Raw genomic sequence first — 4,599 nt, 5'->3', positions numbered from 1 at the left:
ATAAATGCCAATGGAAATTGTACATTTATGATATAAAGTAGCATTGCGTGCTGGGCCCATGATATAAAGTAGCATAGGCTAAGAAAATGTATCAAGGTTGAATCTGTGTTTCATCAATGACTAGTTACATGACCATAGATAAAGCTACTTTAACTTTCTGGGTTTTATTCCTTATGTGAAGAATGGGAATAATTCTACATACTCTATATAACTACAAGAAATAATATGATTAAGTACTTAGACTAGAGCCTAATCCCCAGTACAGCTCTGTGTGATAGAAACATTATACAAGCAGGAAAGGATGCTGTATTTTGTCAAATGCTTGTTCTGCATCTATTGAGAAGACCATGTGATTCTTGTGTGTTCCCTTATTTATGTGTTCTATCACATTGATTGATTTGCAAAGGTTGAACCACCCTTGCATCCCAGGGATAAATCCCACTTGGTCATGATGAAAGTCACACTGTCATTTTAAATGTTTTGGTAGCTACATAAAAGATCAAAACAAGTAGGTAGAATTGATTTTAATAAAATTTAATAATATATTATTTAACCCAATATGTCAATATGTCCAAATTTTATTATATCATAATATTTTACATTGCTTTAGGTTTTTTATTTCAATAAAATGAAATAATTTAAATAAAACCAAAACTTCAGTTTCTTAGTCCCTCTGTACGCAGTTCAAGTACACAGTAGCCACAGTGCACTACCCTAGCACATGGAGTAGACATTGTAAGCACCCACCTAAGCACTGTATGGAGAGACAGGAGCAAAACATGGTTCCTACAAACCAGGAATGGGTTAATATCAAGCAACTCCTGGTAATTTTGTTAGATGTGGTTGAGCCTTTCGTTCACATGAGAATATTTGGGATGGCCACCGCCGTCCTCGTTAGTATAATGGTGAGTATCCCCACCTGTCACATGAGACTATTCCCCAGAAATACAGAAAATGAAGCATGTAGTGGTTAAAATGGCATGATGACTGGGAATGACACTAAAATACCCTGGCAAAAAGATGAAGAAGAGGGAGGGATGATGCAAATGTAGTACAATATAGATCATTTTTTAATCTGAGTGATCAATATATTAGAGTTTATACTACTGTTATCTCCATTGTGTATACATTTGAAAATTTTCACCATAAAATGTGTTAAGTACTGGTAACCTAGTTAGAAAATGAGAGGGCATAATTACTGGGTGCTTACTATATGTCGGGCTAGGTTTGGTATTTAAAATAACTCTCTTGAAGCAGTCAGTAGTGTTTCCATTTGAAGGATGAAGAAATTGAAGTTTAAATGAATTGTCAAACTTATGAGAGTAGTATTTGTATTCAGGCAATACAAAGATAAAGATACACATTGTCTCCCCTTCACACATCTTTTGGTTCAAAGGTATACAGGGATAATGAAACAAAGAAACTGCATTCAATGGCATCAGAATGAAATGATCATCCCAAAGTCCATGACATAGGCCAAAGCAAAGGAGACCCTGGTATGCATGTAGCAGTTATACCAAATGACCAAAGTAACTGGGTCTCTATCAATGTACGTAACTTGTCCCAGAACTCACAGTTGGTCATTGTTAAGATCTAAAAGATCTAAACCTACTTGAGAGTCAATTCATTTCCATATTTTATAACAACTAATGTCAACTAGGATCTGAAGCCTTAGCATCTTGAAGATGGTAGTCCCTTTTCCTGAAGACTCTATACATATTTCCCAACTTTTAGACATATAAGAAGGGACAAAGAGTGAAGTTCTGGAATAATCAAAAATATGACAAAGCCAGTCAGTCTATCAGGAATTTGGGAGCCCAAGGAGTCTCATAAAAAGGTAATTACATCCTGGGTTTGACTTAAAGTGCACATTTTAAGACTTATATATATATGATCACAAATGTGTATGTGTGTGTGCTTACTTTTGTAGATTCCATACACCAACTGGAAAATGGATGAAAAGCATCCTCAGATGAAGAGACTAGAGGTTGCCACTTGGAACCTTGATTTAACACAGAGATTTAATTTAAATTCTGGTGCAACAATAAATTCTGTCAGACAACTGACACTTAAGAAGAGAGCCAAGACTACAAGACTATCCCTAAATCCGTTCAAAGCCTGTCAGTTCTTTTTTTTCCCCCTTTCTTTCTCTCTGTCTTTCTGTCTCTCTGTATGTGTGTGTGTGTGTGTCTCTCTCTCTCTCTCTCTCTCTCTTCTCCCGCCAGCACCTCTATCCCTGGTAATTTTAAGAAACAGACCATTGGGGAAGTTGTGTGCTATGGTGAGCGTTGTGAATTGTGTAAGACTGATGAATCACAAACCTGTACCCCTGAAACAAATAATACATTATATGTTAATTTAAAAAAAAAAAAAAAGAGAGAGAGAGAGAGAGACTTTACCCAAACTAGTACCTTAAAGTGAGAAAGAAATTTTGAGAATAATTTTTTTTAAATAATAATGTTGTGATACTATGTGCCCAAATCTAATTATCCTTCTTGGGTTTTTTTTTTTTTTTTCCTATAGGTAAAGTCAAACTGTATTTCTCTCGTGAAATTCCCAGGTTCCATGGAAAATAATGTTACTGAATTTATCTTCATGGGTCTTTCCCAAAATGAGAAAGTACAACAACTATGCTTCTTTTTGTTATTATTCTTTTATATGATCCTCATGACTGGAAATTTTCTCATTATAATGACCACTCAAAGGAGTCCAACTCTCAACTCTCCAATGTACTTCTTCCTTAGCTTCCTATCCTTTGTGGACAAAGGCTATTCCTCTGTTACAGCCCCCAAGCTGATTGTTGATTCCCAAGCCAAAGTCAAGAGCATCTCTTTTGTCAGTTGTACGGTGCAGCTTTTTTTCTGCCATGTCTTTGGCTGCACAGAGATCTTCATTCTCACACTGATGGCCTATAACAGGTATGTGGCTATCTGTAAGCCTCTATGCTATATGACCATCATGGATCGAAAGGTCTGCTCCATACTGGTGGTAACCTGCTGGTTAGGAGGGCTTGTGCATTCCTTTATCCAGACCATCCTCACTGTACAATTGCCTTTCTGTGGCCCCAACCTGATTGACCACTATTTCTGTGATGTCCACCCTTTACTGAAGCTAGCTTGCACAGACACATATGTGGTAGGGCTCATTGTGATAGTCAACAGTGGCATGATGTCCCTGAGCTACTTTGTCATTCTTGTAGGCTCTTACATTGTCATCTTGCTTTCCTTTAAGACTCATTCATCAGACGGAGGCACAAGGCCCTGTCCACATGTGCTTCCCACATTATGGTGATCTTGTTTTTGACCCCTGCCTCTTCATCTACCTAAGGCCTTCCACCACTTTTACTGAGGACAAGATGGTGGCTGTGTTCTATACCATCATTACACCCATGTTAAACCCCCTGATCTACATCCTGAGAAACATGGAAATGAAAAATGCCATGAAGAGACTGTGGATGGAAAACTTATTGGTTAGAAATAAGAGAGACTCTGGTATGAAACTCAATGGGATTGCTATAGCCTCAGTTGTACCAGTTTCCACATGAGTTGCTGGGAACAAGTCAACCATCATCCCTTAAACCTTATCCCATGAGAAACAATACAATATAGCATAGTTCTGCATTTGAAGTCTAAAGACCTAGCTTGAAGGGCCTATTCTACTAGTTACTAGTAGTCTGACGTTAGGCAAAGAGATATACTCATCAACCTGAGTGGATTAAATGTTTCTGCAGAGAACTCTGACACCTAAACACAGTCCATTACATAATGTATAGTAAGTACTGTTGCCTCTGAGTAATAACTCTAACTGATGTGGAATGTCAGGCATATGTATTCTAATAAGGTAATATAAATAAATAATATCAAAATATTGGAATGATATTAAAACATAAAGGAATGATACCAAAAACAAATGTTGACATTGATCTTGCTATCCTTTGTCTGGTCTGTTTTAAATCTTATTTTAAAATGCAGATAACTACATTTCCTACCACTTCCCAGGGTTATATAGAGAATTACATGAGGTGAAATTGAAAGTAAACACATTTTGTCAATGGTAAGGATCTCTGAAAGCCAACAAGGCTTGCATCCATGAGACCCCAAAATTATAGCAAAGAAACAGTTAATGGGCTCATGAGAACACATTGAGGCTATTTCCCCAAGCCTCAGCCAGAGGAAGCAGACAGAAATGTCTATCTCCAAGTCTTTCCTGAAAGAGGCTTATCTGTATACTTTAAAAGCTGATGCTTAAGCATCAGGCTTCTAATTTAGCACAGTAGGGCCTGACTGCAATCTTCCCCAGAAACCAAGAAGGTCACTGGACACCATCTCCACCTTCACCCACTGGCCCATTCCAAGTCATCAGTGTCTCCCTGGCAGGAGCTTATACACATATCTGGTACCCAGGTTTTTAGGCTGCTCCCCAGAATATGCCCTTCCACCACCTGACTCTGGTGGGCAGTGGAGCTTGAATTCACTGGTCCCATTGGACTACATCAAACAATGAAACTCTTCTTAACCAGCTAGCCCCAAGAAATGCCCACTTCCCAGCCTTTCCCTGAAAGAGGCTTATTTCCTTCCTCTAAAGTTGCTGCCTGAGGAT

The 4,599-nt window shown here is 38.1% G+C and overlaps 1 pseudogene; it reads left to right on the top strand.

Moving 5' to 3' along the window:
* The first annotated feature begins 2,565 nt into the window (after positions 1-2,565).
* LOC131839721 (olfactory receptor 4S2-like) lies at positions 2,566-3,544 on the top strand (annotated as a pseudogene).
* The last annotated feature ends 1,055 nt before the right edge of the window (positions 3,545-4,599 follow it).

Source organism: Mustela lutreola, chromosome 1 (genome assembly GCF_030435805.1).
Source record: "Mustela lutreola isolate mMusLut2 chromosome 1, mMusLut2.pri, whole genome shotgun sequence".
NCBI lineage: Eukaryota > Metazoa > Chordata > Mammalia > Carnivora > Mustelidae > Mustela > Mustela lutreola.
Note: the sequence above shows the minus strand (reverse complement) of the source record. Positions and strands in the feature narration are given on the sequence as shown.